Below are 23,436 nucleotides of genomic sequence, written 5' to 3'. Positions count from 1 at the left end.
AGAGGAACCCAAAGAGGCCCACTTCAAGACACATCATCATTCAAGTGACAAAATCCCAAGACAAAGCGAGAATCTTGAAGGCAGCAAGGGAGAAACAAGAAGTAACATACAAGGGAGCCCCAATAAGACAAGCAGCTGACTTCTCAATGGAAATGCTCTAACCAGAAGAGAAAGGCAAGAAATATTCCAAGAAATGAAAAACAAAGGCCTACAACCAAGACTACTCTATCCAGTAAGTCTCTCAAATAAAATGGAAGGTGAAATGAGTTTCCCAGACAAAAGAAGCCTCAAAGAATACACCGCCTCCAAACCAGCATTGCAAGAGATGCTAAAGAGATGCTAGATAGGAACACAGGTACAAAATAATGGCAATGAATAATTGTCTTTCAATAATAAACTTAAAAGTAAATGGATTAAATGTTCTATCAAAAGACATAGAATCACTGAATAGATAAAAAATCATGTCCCACCTATGCTGCCTTTAAGAGACCCACCTCAGAACAAAAGACCTACACAGACTGAAAGTGAAGGGCTGGAAAAAATTATTCCAAGCAATGGAAAGGAAAAAAAAGCTGGGGTGGCAATACTCATCAGACAAAATAGACTTCAAAAAGGGAGCCATAAAAAGAAACTCAGAAGGTCACTTGATAATACTCAAGGTAAGAATCCATCAAGAAGACATAAACATTGTAAATGCATATGCACCCAACATGTGAGCACCCAAATACATAAAGAAAATTTTGGAGGACTTCAAGAAAGGTATAGACAGCAACAAAATTATAGTTACGGATTTTAACAGCCCGCTGTCAAAAATGGATACACCTTCCAAACAAAATATCAACAAAGGTATTGTGGTATTGAAAGATGCCCTAGATCAAATTCAGTTAACTGATATATATAGAACCTTTCATCCAAAAGAAGCAAAATACATATTATTTTAAAATGCATATGGGACATTTCAAAGATAGACCACATGAGAGGATACAAAGCAAGCCTCAACAAATTCAAGAAAATTGAAATCATATCACGCATTTTCCCCAACCACATGGAACTAACTAGAAACCAACCTCAAGGAAAAAAACCCCAAAACACTCAAATTCATGGAGATTGAATAACATACTATTAAACAATGAATGGGTCAAGAATGAGATTAAGTGTTCATAGCCACACAATTTACAATAGCCAAGTGCTGGAAGCAACCTAAGTGCCCATCAGTAAATAAATGGATCAAAAAAGTATGGTACATTTACACAATGGAATTCCATGCAGCAGAAAGTAAGAAGGAGCTCCTACCCTTTGAGACAGCATGGATAGAACTGGAGAGCATTATGCTAACTGAAATAAGCCAGATGGTGAAAGACAAATACCATATGACCTCACCCTTAACAGGAACCTAATCAACAAAAAGAACAAGCAAGCAAAATATAATCAAAGATATTGAATTTGAGAACAAGCTGACAGTGACCAGAGGGGAGAGTAGAGAGGATTATAGGGAAAAAAAGGTGAAGGGTTTGAAGGAACAATTTTAAGGACACATGGAAAATAACAAGGGGGGTTGGAAACAGGGGAGCGCTGGGGGATGGGGAGAATTGGGGGGGAAAACCAGAAAACTGTACTTGAACAACAGTTAAAAAATGTTTTACTATAAAGGTCACATGGACAAAATCAAGGGGGAGGGTGGAGGACAGGGAGGGAGGGGGTTCAGCTGGGGTGGGGTGGAGGGATGGGGAGAAAAGGCACACAACTGTAATTGAATAACAATTAAAATTAAAATTTAAAATAAATAAAATAGAATAAAAAAGAATGAAATTAAGGAAGAAATCAAAAAGTGTCTGAAATCAAATGAAAATGAACTCATGACAATCCAAAACTCATGGGACACAGCGAAGGCATTCCTGAGAGGGAAGTTCATAGAGATACAGGCCTACCTAAAAAAAGTCGAAACATTTCAAATAAACAACCTAACCCTACATGTACAAGAATTTGAAGAACAACAACAAAGACAGTAGAGAGCAAGTCAAAGGAAGGAAATAACCAATGTCAGAGCAGAATTAAATGACATAGAGACTAAAAGCACAATTTTAAAAATCAATAAATCCAGGAGCTGGTTCTACTGGGTTTACAGGGGTTGGCAAAAGTAGGCTTACGGTTGTGAGTACATGAAACACAGAGTTAATAAAGCTATTGAAGTAATCATAAGCTACATGTCTTTTTCCAGATGAACAACTGAAATCCACCTTTTCCCAACCATTTTATTTTACTCAGGTGCAAAACCAATGATTTCACTACAGCACAGAGACCAAAGGTCAAAAAGTGGTGTGGGACATTTGGGACATGATATACAAACTGAAGAGTCAAGTCATTCTCTTTTTAACATGACACTACACTGTCACTGAATAACATATTTAAAATAACACTATGAAACTGGACTGAAATATGGTACAAATATGATAACTTCCAGGCATGACTTCAAGCATCTCTTTTAAGATGGAACTGTGATCTCTAGACTTCAGTGTGGGGAGCTGTCTAAAATATTGCCCATTTCATTTGTTATCTTATTTATTGGCATACAATTGTTCATAGTATTCTTTTATAACCTTTTTTATTTCTGTAAAGTCAATAGTGACATTCCTTATTTTATTTATGATTTTTGTTAGTTGACTTTATTTTTTTTTCTTGGCCAAAGTAGGTAGATTTATTCACTTTGATGATCCTCTTAAAAGGCTAACTTTTGGTGTGATTGATTTTCTTATTGCTTTTCCGTTCCCTATTTCATTCATCTTCACTTTATTTTTTATTATCCCCTTTCTTTTGCTTGCTTTAAGTTTCATTTGTTCTTTTTCTATTGTCTTAAAGTGAGAGTTTAGGTTATTGATTTTAGATCTTCCTTGTTTTTTAACATAGGGCTTGACACCTATAAATTTCTCTGTAAGCTCTGCTCTAGCTGAATTCTATAACTATTTTTATGTTTTATCTTTATTTCATTTATATCAAAGCATTTTCTAATATCCATTGTGATTTCTTTTTTGATCCATCAGGTATTTAGGAGCTTGGTAATACCACATCTTTGTGAATTACTCAAATTTCTTTATGTTATTTGTTTACAATTTTATACCATTGTGGTGACAGAATGCACTTTGTATTATTTAAACATTATAAAATTTATATAGTTTTGCTTTATGGCCTAGCACATGGTCAGTTCTTCAGAATGTTTCATGCACACTTCAGAAGACTGCATACTCTACTGTTGATAGACAGTAGATGATGATGATGATAGATAGACGATAGATAGATATAAATACAGATAGATCAATACAAAATGGATAGATGTCTGTTATAGACATGTCTGTTCAAGTTGATTTAAAGTTATATTTAAGTCTTCCATTTGTTGATTTTCTGCATACTCCTATCATTATTAAATTATATACAGTTACCAATTATTACTTCTGAATTGTCTAATTCTTCCTTAAATTATGCCATGCTTTGTGTATTTAGGGGCTCTGCAGTAAGGTGAATATATGTTTACAATTGTTAACTTTTGCTGCTGAATTGACCCTTTGATCATTTTAAAATGTCCCTAGTAGCACTTTTTAAAGGTATTTTGTCTAATATAAAGTCACTCTATTTTCCCTATTTTTGCTATTTTTCCCTATTTTTGTATCATATATCTTTTGCCATTCTTTAACTTTTAATCAATTGCATCTGAAAATCTACTGCTTGTCTCCTGTAGCTAGCATATAGTTGGATCTTTTCTTTTTTTTAATTTTATCACACAATTATATATTTACACTTCGTTATTGATATGGTTGGAATTACGTCTGTCATTTATTTTTTGTTTTCTATATTTTTAAGAATTTTTCTTCTTCTGTTCTCTGCTACTGACTTCTTTTACATTAAAAGAATATTTTTTAAACAAAATTTTTATTGTTATTCAATTACAGTTGTGTGCCTTTTCTCCCCATTCCTCCACCCCACCCCAGCTGAACCCCCCGCTCTCCCCCACCTCCACCCTCCCCCTTGATTTGGTCCATGTGTCCTTTATAGTACTTCCTGTAATCCCCTCTCCTCACTGTCCCCTCCCCACTCCCCCCTGACCATTGTTAGATTGTTCTTAACTTCAATGTCTGGTTATATTTTGTTTGCTTTTTTCTTCTATTGATTATGTTTCACTTAAAGTGAGATCATATGGTATTTGTCCCTCACCGTCTGGCTTATATCACTTAGCATAATGCTCTCCAGTTTCATCCATGCTGTTGCAAAGGGTATAAGCTCCTTCTTTCTCTCTCCTGTGTAGAATTCCATGGTGTAAATATACCATAGTTTTTGGATCCACTTGTTTGCTGATGGACACTTAGGTTGCTTCCAGTACTTGGCTATTGTAAATTGTGCCGCTATGAACATTGGGGTGCACAGGTTCTTTTGGATTGGTGTTTCAGGGTTCTTAGGGTATAATCCCAGCAGTGGAATTGCTGGGTCAAAATGCAGTTCCATTTTTAGTTTTCTGAGGAAATTGCATACTGTTTTCCACAGTGGCCTCACCAGTCTGCATTCCCACCAACAGTGCACTAGGGTACCCTTTTCTCCGCATCCTCTCCAACATTTGTTTGTGGATTTGTTTATGTTGGCCACTCTGACTGGTGTGAGATGGTACCTCATTGTGGTTTTAATTTCCATCTCTCTGATGGCTAGTGATGCCAAAAATCTTTTCATATGTCTCTGGGCCCTCTGTATGTCTTCCTTGGAGAAGTGTCTGTTCATCTCCTTTGCCCATTTTTTAATTGGGTTGTTTGTCTTCCTGGAGTGCAGTCGTGTGAGTTCTTTATAGATTTTGGAGATCAGGCCCTTGTCTGAGGTATCATCGGCAAATACGTTTTCCCATACTGTTGGTTCTCTTTGTAATTTGGTGCTGTTTTCTTTAGCCATGCAGAAGCTTTTTATTTTGATGAGGTCCCATTTGTTTAGTCTTTCCTTTATGTCCCTTGCTTTAGGGGACATGTCTGTGAGGATATTGCTGCATGGAATGTCTGAAATTTTCCTGCCAATGTTTTCCTCTAGGACTTTTATGGTGTTACGACTTATAAGTAAGTCTTTTATCCATCTTGAGTTTATTTTTCTGTATGACGTAAGTTGGTGATCGAGTTTCATTTTTTTGCATGTAGCTGTGCAGATCTCCCAACACCATCTGTTGAAGAGGCTGTTTTTGCTCCATTTTATGCTCCTGCCTCCTTTGTCAAATATTAATTGACCATAGAGACTTGAGTTTCTTTTTGGGCTCTCTGTTCTGTTCCATTGGTCCATGTGTGCCTGATTTTATGCCAATACTAGCCTGTTTTGATTCCAGTGGCCTTGTCATAAACTTTGATATCAGGTATTTCTTCTTCTTTCTCAAAATGGCTGCAGCTATTCAGGGTCATTTACGGTTCCATATAAATTTCTAAAATGTTTGTTCTATATCTGTGAAACCTGTCATAGGAACTCTAATAGGGATTGCATTAAATCTATAAATTGCTTTGGGTAGTATGGCCATTTTGATGATGTTCATTCTTCCAATCCATGAGCATGGTACATGCTTCCATTTGTTTGTGTCTTCCTTAATTTCTTTCTTCAGTGTTGTGTAGTTTTCTGAGTACAGGTCTTTTGCCTCCTTGGTTAGGTTGATTCCTAGGTACTTTATTTTTCTTGTTGCTATATCAAATGGGATTTTTTTTCCTGATTTCTCTTTCTGCAGCTTCGTTGTTGGTATACAGGAATGCCTTTGATTTCTGAGTATTGACTTTGTATACAGCTGTCTTGCCAAATTCATTTAATAGGTCGAGTAGTTTTTTGGTGGAGTCTATAGGATTTTCCATGTACACTATCATGTCATCTGCAAACAGTGACAGTTTCATTTCCTCCTTTCCAATTTGGATGCCTTTTATTGCTTTTTCTTGTCTGATTGCTGTGGCTAGGACTTCCAATACTATGTTGAATAGGAGTGGTGAGAGAGGGCATCCTTGTCTTGTTCCTGATCTTAGTGGGAAAGCTCTAAGTTTTTGTCCATTGAGTGTGATGTTGGCTGTAGGTCTCTCATATATGGCCTTTATTGTGTTGAGGAATCCTCCCTCTATTCCCACTTTGCTGAGTAATTTTATCACAAATAGATGCTGTATCTTATCAAATGCTTTTCTGCATCTGTTGATATGATCATGTGAGTTTTGTCTTTGCTGTTGTTTATGTGAGGTATTATGTTTATTGATTTGCAAATATTGTACCATCCTTGCAACCCTGGGATGAATCCCACTTGGTCATGGTGTATGATCTTTTTAATGTATTGCTGGATGCGGTTTGCCAATATTTTGTTGAGAATTTTAGCATCTATGTTCATCAGCAATATTGGCCTGAAGTTTTCTTTCTTTGCTGTGTCTGTATCTGCTTTTGGGATTAGGATGACGCTGGCTTCATAAAAAGAGTTCGGAAGTCTTCCATCAGTTTGGATTTTTTCAAATAGTCTGTGAAGGGTAGGGGTTAGCTCTTCCTTAAAGGCTTTGTAGAATTCTCCTGTGAAACCATCTAGTGCAGGGCTTTTGTGTGTTTGGAGTTTTTTGATGACTGCTTCAATTTTGTCTGCTGTTATTGGTCTGTTCAGGTTTTCTGCTTCTTCTTCATTCAGTTTTGGAAGATTATATTTTTCTAGAAGTGTGTCCATTTCACCTAGGTTTTCAAATTTCTTGGCATACAGTTCTTCGTAGGAATTTCTTACCATCCTTTGTATTTCTATGGTACCAGTTGTAATCTCTCCTCTTTCATTTCTAATTGTGTTTATTTGGATCCTCTCTTTTTTTCTTGATGACCCTACCTAAAGTCTTGTCGATTCTGTTTATCTTTTCAAAGAACCAGCTCCTGGATTCATTGATCCTTAGAATTGTGCTTTTAGTCTCTATGTCATTTAACTCTGCTCTGATCTTGGTTATTTCCTTCCTTCTGCTTGCTCTGGGCTGTCTTTGTTGTTGTTCCTGCAGTTCTTGTAGGCGTAGGGTTAGGTTGTTTGTTTGAAATGTTTCTATCTTCTTAAGGTAGGCCTGTAGTGCTATGAACTTCCCTCTCAGGACTGCCTTTGCTGTGTCCCATAGGTTTTCGGTTGTCGTGAGTTCATTTTCATTTGTTTCCAGAAAGTTTTTGATTTCTTCCCTAATCTTGTTCTTGACCCATTCATTGTTTAATAGCATGCTATTCAGTCTCCATGATTTTGAGTGTTTGGGGTTTTTTCCTTTGGGATTGGTTTGTAGTTTCAACCCTTCTGGTCAGAGAAAATGCTTGATATGATTTCAATTTTCCTGAATTTGTTGAGGCTTTTTTTTTGTCATGTCATGTGGTCTATCTTTGGAAATGTTCCATGTACACTTGAAAAGAATGTGTATTTTGCTTCTTTGGGATGAAAAGCTCTATATGTATCAGTTAAGTCCATTTCATCTAGGGCATTTGTTCAGTGACACAATATCATTCTTGAAATTTTGTTTGGAAGATCTGTCTATTTTTGACTTTGGGGTGTTAAAGTGCCTTACTATCGTTGTATTGCTGTCAATATCTTTCTTGAACTCCTCCAAGATTTTCTTTATGTATTTGGATGCTCCTATGTTGAGAGCATATATATTTACAATGTTTATGTCTTCTTGCTGGATTCTTCCTTTGACTATTATGAAGTGACCTTCTGGGTCTCTCTTTAAGGCCCTTCTTAGGAAGTCTATTTTGTCTGAAATGATTATTGCTATTCCTGCTTTTTTTCCTGTCCGTTTGCTTGGAAAATTTGTTTCCAGCTCTTCACTTTCAGTCTCTGTAGGTCTTTTGTCCTGAGATGGGTCTCTTGTAGGCAGCATATGTGTGGGTCATGTTTTCTTATCCATTCAGCTATTCTATGTGTTTTGATTGGAGCATTTAATCCATTTACGTTTAAGGTTATAATTGATAGGTAGTTATTCATTGCCATTTTTTCCTACCTGTGTTCCTCTCTCTTTCTCTTTTCCTTCCTTTCCTTAAAGCAGTCCCTTTAGCATCTCTTGCAGAGCTGATTTGGTGGAAGTGTATTCTTTTAGACTTCTTTTGTCTGGGAAACTCTTTATTTGGCCTTCTATCTTGATTGAGAGCCTTGCTGGGTAAAGTAGTCTTGGTTACAGACCTCTGGTTTTCATTACTTGGAATATTTTTTGCCATTCTCTTCTGGCTTGGAGCGTTTCCATTGAGAAGTCAGTTGCTAGCCTTACTGGGGATCCCTTGTATGTTACTTCCTGTTTCTCCCTTGCTGCCTCTAAGATCCTCTCTGTCTTGGAATTTTGCCATTTTAATTATGATGTGTCTTGCAGTGGGCCTCTTTGGGTTCCTCTTGCTTGGGACTCTCTGTGTTTCCTGAATTTGGGTGACTTTTTCTCTCCTCAGATTAGGGAAATTTTCCATCATTACTTTTTCAAACAGGTTTTCTACCCCTTGCTCTTCTTCTTCTCCTTCTGGTATTGCTATTACATGGATAATGTTACGTTTCATGTTGTCCTGCATTTCCCTTAATCCCTCTTCATTCTTTCTGAGCCTCTTTTCCTTTTCTTGATCTGTCTGGGTGTTTTTTTCTACTTTGTCCTCCAGCTCGCTGATCCGATCCTCTGCTTCATCAAGTCTGCTTTTCATTCCTTCTACTGTGTTCTTCAATTCAGAAATTGTATTCTTCTATTTCCTTTTTCACATTGATATAATTTGCAGTGAGTTCATTGTAGTTTCCCTGTAGTTTCTGGTAGTTCTCTGTGAGCTCAGTGGGCTTCCTGATAACCATTGCTTTGAACTCAGTATCTGATAGTTGAGTTGCCTCTTTTTCAGTGAGCATTCATTCTGAGGCTTCATCCTTTCCTTTCATTTGGGGATTGTTTCTTTGTCTTCCCATTGTTTGTGAGACTCTTCTTGTTAGCCTCTGCTTGTTAAATTCATCTATTCTGACTCCCTGGGTTTATGGTATGAAGTTCTATGGTAGAATGCCAATGGGATTCTGTGGTGCTGTCTCCTGAATCTCCTGTGCTAACTGATCTTGAGCTGACGTTTAACACGTGTCTAACACAGTCTAATTCTGGTCTTTTCAGCACTCCAGGTTTTATTGTCTCACCATCAGATCTTTCAATGTCCTCTATCTTTGGTCTCCGATCTTCATATATGCTGGAATACCATTGGCTGTTCACTCTGTTCCTCAGATCAGCTAGGTGTTTCACTGGTGCTGAGGGGAAGTGGACTCCGCTCCCACCCATCTCGCCGCCATCTGCCTAAAAAATTCCTTTACTATATATTTTCAAAGTTTTTTCTTAACTTTTTTTCCTGGTGTACTTGTCCCTGGGGCAAGACTTTATTTTTTTTTTCTTTACTTTTTTTTATTGTATTTTTTCCATTACCATTTAGTTCCCTCATGTCTTCCTAACCCCAACAATCACCACACTCTTGTCCATGTCCATGAGTCCTTTTTCTTTCTTGCTCAATACATCCACCCCATAGTATTCCCCATCCCTTAGCTGCCATCCTGCTCTACATTTTTGAGTCTGTCTCTATTTTGCTTCTTAATTCTCTCTGTTCGTTAAATTCCACATATGAGTGAAACCATATGGTATTTGTCTTTCTCTGATAGGGTTATTTTACTTAGCATCATACTCTCCAGGTCCATCCATACTGTTACAAAGGATAAAATTTTCTTCATTTTTATGGCTGAGTAGTATCTCATTGTGTAAATGTCCCATAGTTTTATCCCCTCATCCACTGATGGACACTCAGGCTGCTTCCATATCTTGGTAGTTGTAAATAACGCTGCAATGAACATAAGGGTGCTTATTTACTCTCAAATTAGTGTTTTGAGTTCCTTTGAATATATTACCAGAAGTGGGATCACTGGGTCAAAAGGCAGATCCATTTTTAATTTTTTTAGGTATCTCCATACTGCTTTCCACAGTGGCTGCAACACTCTGCATTCCCACCAACACTGCACAAGTGTTCCCCTTCCTCCACATCTTCACCAGTCCTTGCTGTTTATTGATTTATCGACTATAGGTATTCTGACAAGTGTGACATGGTATCTCATTGTGGTTTTAATTTGCATTTCTCTGATGATTAGTCACATTGAGCATCTTTTCATATGTCTGTTGGCCATCTGTATGCCCTCTTTGGAGAAGTGTCTATTCAGGTCCTTTGCCCAGTTTTTAATTGGATTTTTATTTTGGTGTTTAGTTGTATGAGTTCTTTATAAATCTGGGATATTAACCACTTATCATATGTATCAGTGAAAATGTTCTCCCATTCTGTGTGTTGTCTGTTTATGTTGTTGCAGTTTTACTTTGCTGTGCAAAAACTTTTTAGTTTGATGTAGTCCCATTTGTTTATTTTTGCTTTACTTTCCCTTGCCTCAGAGATACATGCAATAAAATATTGTTATGAGCAATATCCAAAATTTTGTTGCCTATGATTTCTTCTATGATTTTTATGGTTTTGGGTCCAACATTTAGGTCTTTAATTCACTTTGAGGTTGTTCATGTGCTCAGTGTAAGAAGGTCCTGTTTCAATTTTCTGCATGTATCTGTCCAATTTTCCCAACACCATTTATTGAATAAACTATCTTTACCACATTGTGTTTGTTTGTTTCCTCTGTCAAACATGAATGGGCTATGCAAGTGTGGGTTTATTTCTGGGCTCTCTATTCTGTTCCATTGACCTCTGTGTCTGTGTTTATGCCATTAATATGCTGTTTTTATTATTATGGGTTTATTGCTATTTTTATTACTATGTAATAAAATTTGCAAGATGAGGGAGAAGATGGCGGCAAGATAGGTGGGAGCAGAGTCCACTTCCTCTCAACGCCAATGAAATACCTAGCTGATCTGAGGAACAGAGCGAACAGCCAACAGTATTCCAGCATATATGAAGATCGGAGACCAAAGATAGAGGACATTGAAAGATCAGATGGTAAGAAGAGCACTTAAGGACAATAAGGTCCCTGGCACCAGTGCAGGGACCAGGGTGGCTGAAGCCCTGGCCTGGGCGCAGGGTCTGCGGCAGGATTCTTGAGAGAGAGCAAGGCTGGGCTGTGTGAGCAGCCAGGTGCTTGTTTGGACCAGCGGGGCCTGAATAGGAAGAATTTCTCAAAAAGGAAAAGAAAATAGAGGCACTCAGCAGCTAGTTAGAGAACTCTCCGTAGCAGCCAAGGCCTCTGGCGCCCCTCCCCCCTTAGACCATAGACTGTGAACGCAGGATAAGCAGCCCCAGCGCTCATCTGAAGCCTGGCTGGCAGGGACCCAGATTAGCGGACTGGGGGCCCACAACTGAAACTCCAGGTGAGCGCACGCCCTGATAAGCAGCCTGGATGCCTGGGCGCACGGACAAAAAGCGCCTGGGTGAGCGCGCACACCTAAAACCCCGGCTGGGCACCCACACCTGAAACCTCGGGTGGGTGCTCTACCAGATCAGTGGCTGGCTGCCCCCGCGCACAGACCCAAAGCGGGGATTGGCAGCCAACCCAGGCTAAAAGCCAAGATTGGCCACACAACCCAATCAACAGCCTGGCTGCCTGCAGGCGACCACACCCAAAAGCACCGGTTCTGAAAAACTCCTACCTAGCCCTTACGCACAGAACCCGGCAGGGCCTACTGGCTCGCTAGGAGGAAGGCAGAACGCCCAGCAGAGGGGAGCTGCAGGACTAGGGGACACTGCATTCCCCGGAAAGAATCGACACACTAGGGGGCTGAACTACCCCATAGCAGCACCGAGAGTCCCTAGCATCTAAGACAGCAAAGACCAAGAAGGTGGAATGTGAGTTGCCCCTAATTGGTGCAACTCAAGGACAGCATAGGTGGTGAACTAAAGGCCTAGTGGGGAGCAGAAGGACCCGGAGGAACGGGACTGAAGGCTGAATAACAGTGAAGAGTGTGGCTCAGGAAGGGAGAAAACTGAAACCAATCCTTCCAACCACCCCCTCCCGTTCCACAGACAGGAAGACCAGCAGAACTAACCTGACCGGTTTAAAGCCAGCAGAAGACTTTTTTTTTTTCTTTCCTCCTTTCCCCCTGAATTTCTTCTTCATTTCTGTCCTTCTTTCTTTTTTTATTCCTTCTTCTTTCCATCCTTTACCTTTTATATTCCTTCTTCCTGCCTTCTTTTATTTATTCTGTTCTTTTAATTTTGGTTAAAATTCTTTCTTATATTGCCTCCGATCTTTCTTTATTCCTTCTTCCTTCCTTCCTTTCCTTTTCTATTCCCTTTTTCCCTCCTTCCCTTCTTTTTTTCTTCTTGACCCCCTTCCTCTTTTTCCCACAGGTGAGACAACAAAACCTGGAGTGCTGAAAAGACCAGAGTTAGACCGTGTTACACCCATAAACGTCAGCTCAAGACTAGTGAGCACAGGAGATTAAGGAGACAGCACCACAGAATCCCACTGGCATTCTACCATAGAACTTCATACAATAAACTCAGGGAGTCAGAATAGATCAATTTAACAAGCAGAGGCTAACAAGAAGAGTCTCACAAACAATGGGAAGACAAAGAAACAATCCCCAAATGAAAGGAAAGGATGAAGCCTCAGAATGAATGCTCACTGAAAAAGAGGCAACTCAACTATCAGATACTGAGTTCAAAGCAATGGTCATCAGGAAGCTCTGAACTCAAAGAGAACTACCAGAAACTACAGGGAAACTACAATGAACTCACTGCAAACTATATCAACATGAAAAAGGAAATAGAAACTATCAACAAGGGCCAAGACGAAATGAAGAATACAATTTCTGAATTGAAGAACACAGTAGAAGGAATGAAAAGCAGACTTGATGAAGCAGAGGATCGGATCAGCAAGCTGGAGAACAAAGTAGAAAACAACACCCAGAAAGAGCAAGAAAAGGAAAAGAGGCTCACAAAGAACGAAGTGGTAATAAGGGAAATGCAGAATAACATGAAACGTAACAATATCTTTATAATAGGAACACCAGAAGGAGAAGAAGAAGAGCAAGGAATAGAAAACCTGTTTGAAAAAGTAATGATGGAAAATTTCCCTAATCTGAGGAGAGAAAAAGTCACCCAAATCCAGGAAACATAGAGAGTCCCAAGCAAGAGGAACCCAAAGAGGCCCACTGCAAGACACAGCATAATTAAAATGGCAAATTTCCAAGACAAAGAGAGGATCTTAGAGGCAGCAAGGGAGAAACAGGAAGTAACATACAAGGGAGCCCCAGTAAGACTAGCAACTGACTTCTCAATGGAAACGCTCCAAGCCAGAAGAGAATGGCAAAAAAATATTCCAAGTAATGAGAACCAGAGGCCTGCAAGCAAGACTACTTTACCCAGCAAACTCTCAATCAAGATAGAAGGCCAAATAAAGAGTTTCCCAGACAAAAGAAGCCTAAAAGAATACACTTCCACCAAACCAGCTGTGCAAGAGATGCTAAAGGGAGTGCTTTAAGGAAAGGAAGGAAAAGAGAAAGAGAGAGGAACACAGGTAGGAAAAAATGGCAATGAATAACTACCTATCAATTATAACCTTAAACGTAAATGGATTAAATGCTCCAATCAAAACACATAGAATAGCTGAATGGATAAGAAAACATGACCCACACATATGCTGCCTACAAGAGACCCATCTCAGGACAAAAGACTTACACAGACTGAAAGTGAAGGGCTGGAAACAAATTTTCCAAGGAAACTGGAAAAAAAAGCAGGGATAGCAATACTCATATCAGACAAAATAGACTTCCAAAGAAGGGCCATAAAGAGAGACCCAGAAGGTCACTTCATAATACTCAAAGGAAGAATCTATCAAGAAGACATGCACATTGTAAATATATATGCACCCAACATAGGAGCACCCAAATACATTAAGAAAATCTTGGAGAACTTCAAGAAAGATATTGACAGCAACACAATTATAGTAGGGGACTTTAACACCCCACTATCAAAAATGGACAGGTCTTACAAACAAAATATCAACAAACATATTGTGTCACTGAACAAATGCCCTAGATGAAATGGACTTAACTGATACATATAGAGCTTTTCATCCCAAAGAAGCAAAATACACATTCTTTTCAAGTGTACATGGAACATTTCCAAGGATAGACCACATGATAGGATAAAAAAAAGGCCTCAACAAATTCAGGAAAATTGAAATCATATCAAGCATTTTCTCTGACCAGAAGGGTTGAAACTACAAACCAATCCCAAAGGAAAAAACCCCAAACACTCAAAATCATGGAGACTGAATAGCATGCTATTAAACAATGAATGGGTCAAGAACAAGATTAGGGAAGAAATCAAAAACTTTCTGGAAACAAATGAAAATGAACTCACGACAACCGAAAACCTATGGGACACAGCAAAGGCAGTCCTGAGAGGGAAGTTCATAGCACTACAGGCCTACCTTAAGAAGATAGAAACATTTCAAACGAACAACCTAACCCTACGCCTACAAGAACTGCAGGAACAACAACAAAGACAGCCCAGAGCAAGCAGAAGGAAGGAAATAACCAAGATCAGAGCAGAGTTAAATGACATAGAGACTAAAAGCACAATTCTAAGGATCAATGAATCCAGGAGCTGGTTCTTTGAAAAGATAAACAAAATCCACAAGCCTTTAAGTAGGCTCATCAAGAAAAAAAAAAGAGAGAGGATCCAAATAAACACAATTAGAAATGAAAGAGGAGAGATTACAACTGATACCATAGAAATACAAAGGATGGTAAGAAATTACTACGAAGAACTGTATGCTAAGAAATCTGAAAACCTAGGTGAAATGGACACATTTCTAGACAAATATAATCTTCCAAAACTGAATGAAGAAGAAGCAGAAAACCTGAACACACCAATAACAGCAGACGAAATTGAAGCAGTCATCAAAAAATTCCCAACACACAAAAGCCCTGGACCAGATGGTTTCACAGGAGAACTCTACAAAGCCTTTAAGGAAGAGCTAACCCCTACCCTTCACAGACTATTTGAAAAAATCCAAACTGATGGAAGACTTCCGAACTCTTTTTATGACGCCAGCATCATCCTAATCCCAAAACCAGATAAAGACACAACGAGGAAAGAAAACTTCAGGCCAATATCGCTGATGAACATAGAAGCTAAAATTCTCAACAAAATATTGGCAAACCGCATCCAGCAATACATTACAAAGATCATACACCATGACCAAGTGGGATTCCTCCCAGGGATGCAAGGATGGTACAATATTCGCAAATCAATAAACATAATACCTCACATAAACAACAGCAAAGACAAAACTCACATGATCATATCAATAGATGTGGAAAAAGCATATGATAAGATAAGGCACCCATTTCTGATAAAAACACTCAGCAAAGTGGGAATAGAGGGAGCATTCTTCAACACAATAAAGGCCATATATGAGAGACCTACAGCCAACATCACACTCAATAGACAAAAACTTAGAGCTTTCCCACTAAGATCAGGAACAAGACAAGGATGCCCTCTCTCACCACTCCTATTCAACATAGTATTGGAAGTCCTAGCCACAGCAATCAGACAAGAAAAAGAAATAAAGGGCATCCAAATTGGAAAGGAGGAAATGAAATTGTCACTGTTTGCAGATGACATGATAGTGTACATGAAAAATCCTATAGCCTCCACCAAAAAACTACTCGACCTAAGAAGTGAATTTGCCAAAACAGCTGTATAGAAAGTCAATACTCAGAAATCAAAGGCATTCCTGTACACCAACAATGAATCTGCAGAAACAGAAATCAGGAAAAAAATCCTCTTTGATATAGCAACAAGAAAAATAAAGTACCTAGGAATCAACCTAACCAAGGAGGCAAAAGACCTGTACTCAGAAAACTACACAATACTGAAGAACGAAATGAAGGAGAACACAAACAAATGGAAGCATGTACTATGCTCATGGATTCGAAGAATTAACATCATGAAATTGGCCATACTACCCAAAGCAATTTATAGATTCAATACAATCCCTATTAGAGTACCCATGACATATTTCACAGATACAGAACAAACATTTCAGAAATTCATATGGAACCATAAATGACCCCGAACAGCTGCAGGAATTTTGAGAAAGAAGAATAAAGCAGAAGGGATCACAATACCTGATATCAAACTCTATTACAAGGCCAGTGTAATCAAGACAGCCTGGTACTGCATAAAAACAGGCACATAGAACAATGGAATAGAACAGAGAGCCCAGAAAGAAACCCAAATCTTTACAGCCAATTAATAATTGACAAAGAAGTCAGGGTCATTAAATGGAGCAAATATAGCCTCTTCAACAAGTGGTGTTGGGAAATATGGACAGCTACGTGCAAAAAAATGAATCTGGATCACCAAATTACACCATACAGAAAAACAGATTTAAGGTGGATAAAAGAATTAAATATAAGCTGTGACACCATAAAAGTCCTAGAAGAAAACATTGGCAGGAAAATCTCAGACATTCCACACAGCAACATCTTCACTGCTATGTCTCCTAAAGCAAGGGATATAAAGGAAAGAAAAAACAAATGGGACCTCATAGAATAAAAAAGCTTCTGCATGGCTAAAGAAAACAACATTAAAATGAAAAGAGAACCAACTATACAAGAAAACATATTTGCCAATGATACCTCGGATAAGGATATGATCTCCAAAATATATAAAGAACTCACATGACTCCACTACAGGAAGACAAACAACCCAATTTAAAAATTGGGCAACAAACTTGAACAGCCACTTCTCCAAGGTTGAAATACAGAGGGCACAGTGACATATGAAAAGATGCTCAGCATCACTAGCCATCAGAGAGATGCAAATTAAAACAATTAGATACCACCTCACACCATTCAGAATGGCCATCATAAACAAATCAACAAACAACAAGTGCTGGGGAGGATGTGGAAAAATGGGAACCCTAGAGCACTGTTGGTGGGAATGTAGACTGGTGCAATCACTGTGGAAAACAATATGGAATTTCCTCAGAAAACTAAACATTGAACTGCCTTTTGACCCAGCAATTCCATTGCTGGGACTATATCCTAAGAACCCTGAAACAACCATCCAAAAGAACCTATGCACCCCAATGTTCATAGCAGCACAACTTACAATAGCCAAGTGTTGGAAGCAACCTAGGTGCCCATCAGTAAATGAATGGATCAGAAAACTATAGTACATTTACACAATGGAATACTATGCAGCAGAAAGAAAGAAGGAGCTCCTACCCTTTGCCATAGCATGGATGGAACTGGAGGGCATCATGCTAAGGTAAATAAGCCAGGCAGTGAGTTACAAATACCATATGATCTCACCTTTAACTGGAACATAATCAACAAAAGAAAAAAGCAAGCAAAATATAACCAGAGACATTGAAAGTAAGAACAATCTGACAGTAACCAGAGGGGACGTGGGAGGGGTTATGGAGGGAAGGGTTTTCAGGAACTACTATAAAGGACACATGGAGAAAAACAAGGGGGAGGGTAGAAACAGAGGAAGGAGGGGCACTTGGCTGGGGTCAGTGTGAGCAGTGGGGAGGAAATACAGACAACTGTAACTGAACAACGATAAAAAAATAACGGAGTTCTGGACAAGATGGAGGCGTAGGTGGACACACTGAGCCTCCTCGCATAACCAAAAGAAGGACAACAATTTAAAAACAAAAAACAACCAGAACTGACAGAAAATTGAACCGCACGGAAATCCAACAACCAAGGAGATAAAGAAACATTCATCCAGACCAGTAGGAGGGGCAGAGACAGGCAGCTGGGGTGGACAGACTCGCGGCAATGTGGCCAGACCCAGAGACGTGGTGGATTGTGGGACGAACGGGGCAGGCAGTGCGATCTCCAGCAAACCCCGCAACCCCACACTCACACACAGCTTAACCGGGAGGAACAGTGGGGTAGTGAAACAAACTGCGCAACCCAGGGCTCCAGCTCCGGGAAATAAAGCCTCAAACCTCTGATTGAAAACACCTGTGGGGGTTGACCGGTCAGCAGGAGAAATTCCCAGCCTCACAGGAGAGTTTATTGGAGAGATTCACAGGGGCCTAGAGCGTGCACTAGCCCACTCACTCAGGAATCAGCGCTAGAGGGACCCAGTTTGATTGTGGATAGCAGAGGGAGTGACTGAAATCCGGCAGAGAGTGGAGCAAGTGCCATTGCTCCCTCTCGGCCCCTCCCCCATGTACAGCGTCACAGCACAGCGACCAATGTTACCCCACCTGGGTGAACACCTAAGGCCCACCCCTTTACAAAACAGGTGTGCCAAGACAAAAAAAAAAATGGCCCAAATGAAAGAACAGATCAAAGCTCCAGAAATAATACAGCTAAGCAACGAAGAGATAGCCAACCTGTCAGATGCACAGTTCAAAACACTGGTAATTAGGATGCTCACAGAATTGGTTGAATTTGGTCACAAATTAGATGAAAAAATGAAGGCTATGACAAGAGAAACAAATGTACAGGGAACCAATAGTGATGCAAAGGAAACTGATACTCAAATCAACGGTGTGGACCAGAAAAAAGAAAGAAATATCCAACCAGAAAAGAATGAAGCAACAAGAATTCAGAAGAATGAGGACAGGCTTAGGAACCTCCAGGACATCTTAAAACATTCCAACATCTGAATTATAGGGGTGCCAGAAGGAGAAGAGGAAGAACAAAAAATTGAAAACTTATTTGAACAAATAATGAAGGAGAATTTCTCCAATCTGGCAAGAGAAATAGACTTCCAGGAAGTCCAGGAAGCTCAGAGAGTTCCAAAGAAGTTGGACCCAAGGAGGAACACACCAAGGCACATCATAATTACATCAGCCAAGATTAAACAGAAGGAGAGAATCTTAGAAGCAGCAAGAGATGAGGACACAGATACCTACAAAGGAGTTCCCATAAGACTGTCAGCTGACTTCCCAAAAGAGACCTTACAGGCAAGAAGGGGCTGTAAAGAAGTATTCCAAGTCATGAAAGGCAAGGACCTACATCCAAGATCACTGTATCCAGCACAGCTATCATTTAAAATGGAAGGGCAGATAAAGTGCTTCTCAGATAAGGTCAAGTTAAAGGAGTTCATCATCACCAAGCCCTTATTATGTGAAATGTTAAAGGGATTTATCTAAGAAAAAGAAGATAAAAAATATGAACAGTAAAAGTGACAGCAAACTCACAGTTATTGACAACCACACCTAAAACAAAAACAAAAGCAAACTAAGCAAACAACTAGAACAGGAACAGAACCACAGAAATGGAGAGCATGTGGAGGGTTATCAACAGGGGAGTGGAAGGGGGAGAGAGGGGTGAAAGATGTAGAGAATAAGTAGCATAAATGGTAGGTGGAAAATAGACAGGGGGAGGGTAAGAATAGTATAGGAAATGTAGAAGCCAAAGAAGTTATAAGTATGACCCATGGACATGAACTATAGAGGGGGAATGTGGGAGGGAGGAGGTGGGTGGGATGGAGTGAAGGAGGGGAAATGGGACAACTGTAATAACATAATCAATAAATATGTTTTTTTTATTAAAAAAATAAATTTTGCATTTGTTTCACGACTTTCAAGCTGAATAATCACTTATGTTTGAGTATTTGGTTTTTCAGAGGATAACCATTTAAAAATTGTATACTTTCTATTTTTTATTATTGTTATTTATTTATTTTTATTGTTGTTCAAGTACAGTTGTCTCCATTTTCACCCCCTCCACAGTCCCCTACCTCACCCATCACCGCCTTCCACCCTCGTACCTACCTTCCTTTGGCTTTGCCCATGTGTCCTTTTTACATGTTCCTTGACAACCCTTCCCCTATTTTCCCCCATTACCCTTCTCACCCCTACCCCCTGGTTTTACTGTTGGTTTGTTCTTTATTTCAATGACTCTGGTTATATTATGCTTGTTTGTTTGTTTGTTTTGTTGATTATGTTCCACTTATAGGTGAGACCATAAGGTATTTGCCTTTCACCACCTGGCTTATGCACTTAGCACATACAATGCATCCATGCTGTCATGAAGGGAAGGAGCTCTTTCTTTCTTTCTGCTGTGTAATATTCCATTGTGTAAATGTACCACAATTTTTTGATCCACTGATGTACTGACAGGCATTAGGTTGCTTCCAGCATTTGGCTATTGTAAATTGTGCTGCTATGAACATTGGGGTGCATAGGTTCTCTTGAATTGGTGTTTCAGGGTTCTTAGGGTATAATCCCAGCAGTGGTGTTGCTGGGTCAAAAGGCAATTCCACTTTTAGTTTTCTGAGGAAATTCCATACTGTTTTCCACAGTGACTACACCAGTCTGCATTCCCACCAATAGTGCACTAGGGTTCCCTTTTCTCCACAACCTCTCCAGCACTTGCTGTTTGTTGATGTGTTTATGATGGCCATTCTAACTGGTGTGAAGTGGTATCTCACTGTGGTTTTAATTTTCATCTCTGATGGCTAGTGATGCAGAAGACTGTATACTTTTTCTGATAAGTGATTCAGCAAAGCGGTTATAGCAATATCAGGTTTGGCATAAATCTTCTAACAAATTTATAGTATTAGTATATATTCCTTAGGATTTCATAGTTACATGAAATATTTAATGAAATATTTTTTATTATGCAAGCATAAGTACTTGGAGGGCTCAATAAACTTACTTCATAATAACAAACGGAATAGTTCACCAGGAAGACAAAACAATACTTAACTTCAATACACCTAATAAATAACCTGAACTCAAAATATATTAGTCAAAAAGTGATAAATCCATAATTATAGTGAAAATTGTTAACATACCAATTTTAATAATTGCTAAGCAAACCTTAGTAAGCATATAGATGTTTTCAAAAGCACAATAACATACTTGTGCTGTTGAATATCATAAGCCCTGCACCCAGCAAGCGTACATGCAACATTTTTAAAAATCCTGTAGGCCACCAAATAAGTCTCAACAACATACAGATCTCAGTGCACTTAAGTTAGCAATTTAAAAAGCAGGTGGTCTAAGTGGCTGTCAGGAACCGCCACCCCGACCCCCTGCCACCCATGCCATTCCAGGCAGGGTTTGGGTTACCCTCAGCTCTGATCCTTGTCTGACAGGGTGACCAAGCCCTGATGCAGCCCTCCATGTCCACTGCTGGGGTCCAGTGTGGGCCTGTCCTGGCCCTGGTGTTAGCTCCAGCCATCTATGTGGCTTCCTGGGGGTCCAATGAAGAACTACAAATTATGTGCGGCGGAGCTGTGACTGAAGCAGTGGGACGTTCACATGAGACTGTCTTTCAGCTTGGGCTGCAAAGGCTGTGACTACAGCAGTGGGTGGCACGTTTCCCACACTCCTCACCCCAAACTGAATGAAAGGGGCTTTCAAAGCCACTCAGAGGAAACTTGACCTCTGCTGCTAGAGTCCATGGGGAACAGAAACTGGTGCCCACTCACACCAGAAAGAGCCCTCACTTGGAACTGGACACAAGGGGGAAGAAACTGCACCCACCAAGAGGGGGACACAGGGAGTTAGACTCTGCCTCAGAGGAATGATGGAGGGGCCATGAGACCCAAGCAGAAGAAGTGGATCTGGATGCCGATGGGTGATGGGTCAATCATGAGAAACCACCTGGAGGAGGGCCATTATCTGTTTCTTGCAAAGTACAGCTAAAAGTTTCTTCATTTAGGAAAATTACAAAGGTGGGGAGGGGGAGAAATCAGCTTCACATTTCCACCCAGGCCAGAGAGCCTAATGCCAGACCTTGTAGTCAGGAGGAGCCTTCCCACCCCTGCACTCTCAGCTGATAGGTTAGAAATGACCAGCGAGCAGGTTTGGAGACAGCAGTGAGAAAGGGTATGTCATTTTCAGTCTTATCCTGCACACTCTGCCTAGCTGAGGATTATGGCCTGGTGGCAGCTCTGGTTTCTCCATCCCAGCATCCCAACACCCCCTCCTCTGGTCAGGGCACCCGTCAACCACAGGCCAAGCCAGTAGAATGCCTCTTGGGATGTGAACCTCAACCTAAAGACCTTGTAGCCCAGGCCTTTGGACCATCCTTCCTGGTGTTTGGCTGTTCACCTTTTCTTCATTTTGGCAAAAAGCCCATGTCTGTCTATAGTTTATTCCCATACAGTCCCCATGGGTATGGCTGTCCTCGTTGCCAGGGGACATGTAGAGCAGCATCATGCTGGGCATCTGCCTGTACTAGGCCCAGACTCTCACTGGTTCACCCTGTGCAATGACCATCTCTAAGACCTGGCCAATTCTGACCTCTTGGATTTCACAAGCACATTTTTAGAAATAGAGTTTGAAAACCTTCAAGCAGGGAGCAAACTCCACAGACCCCACCATTCTCTCTTGTATTAAACCAGTAATTTTACCCACTTAAGCCCCCTCCTTGGTTGCAGTGCCTGGCATCCTTTCCTTACCAATATCCCTGGATTTGTCCTCAGTTCTAAAGGCTTGATGACCGCTGTCCCGCAGATCACCCAAATCCTAGCACAAAAATTATACTTTAGTTAGTTAAATCAATTATTTCTAACAACTATTGAAAGAGTAGATATAGTTCCCTAAAGAACCTAATTTAAGTTCTTTTTGCTGGTGTGTGAATAGTACTGGAAGAGAAATGAACTACCAGTATGAGATTATTAATCAACCAAGTAATTGGTTTTTAAAGACATTTTTTATTATGGAAATGTTCACACATACACAAAGTAGAGTGAATGGTGTGTACCTATCACTGAGCTGTAACAGTTACCAACATTTGGCCAGTCTAAGTTCATCTCTTCCTCCCTCAAGCCCCAACTCACACACATACACACACACACACACCCTCCACAGTTGAGTGATTTTAAAGCAAATCCAAGAGTCAGAACATTTTAGCCATAAACATGAAATATTTATTATCTTTAAGAGATATATCTAAGATATAAGATCTCTCTCTTTTTAACATAACTGCCCTTATCACACCAAAATAAATTAACAATTATCTAACACCATTAAAAACATAGTATTGAAGTTTCCCTACTTATCTTTTCAATGTCTGCTTACAACTGGTTTAATCTAGAGTCAAGTTAAGTTCAGCATGTGATTGCTGTGTCTCTTAAAACTCTCTCAATGAACAGTTCCCCTTCCTCTTTTTCTTGCCACTTTTGCTGAACAAACTGAGTTATTTGTCCATCAGACTTTACTATATTGTGGATCTTATTGATTGCATCCAAATGGAGTTTTAACATGTCCTTATTACTCCTGTATTTCCTATAAACAGGTAGTGGATCTAGAGACTTATCCAATTCCATCTCAGTTTCTTTTGCAAAAACATTTCATTAGCTGCTTCTGTGTACTCCCATTGACAACATCATAAGGGTCCTCATTTATCTCTGCCCCTCTGTTTACTGAGACAAAGCAGTGGGCTTCAGAGTGACTCACTGACCCACTCTCAGTTCTTCACATCGGCCCACTAGAGGGTTGCACTATAGAAAGAGGTCACTTCAAGTGGTTTAGTTAGTCTC

At 39.8% G+C, this 23,436-nt stretch overlaps 1 pseudogene; it reads left to right on the top strand.

Annotated features, from left to right (window-relative positions):
• The window catches only part of LOC112313037 (keratin, type II cytoskeletal 8-like), a 33,318-nt pseudogene extending 12,072 nt beyond the window's left edge, over positions 1–21,246 (top strand).
• The last annotated feature ends 2,190 nt before the right edge of the window (positions 21,247–23,436 follow it).

This window comes from Desmodus rotundus, chromosome 2 (assembly GCF_022682495.2).
Source record: "Desmodus rotundus isolate HL8 chromosome 2, HLdesRot8A.1, whole genome shotgun sequence".
In the NCBI taxonomy this organism is placed as follows: Eukaryota; Metazoa; Chordata; class Mammalia; order Chiroptera; family Phyllostomidae; genus Desmodus; species Desmodus rotundus.
This window is presented reverse-complemented; position numbering and strand designations above follow the sequence as displayed.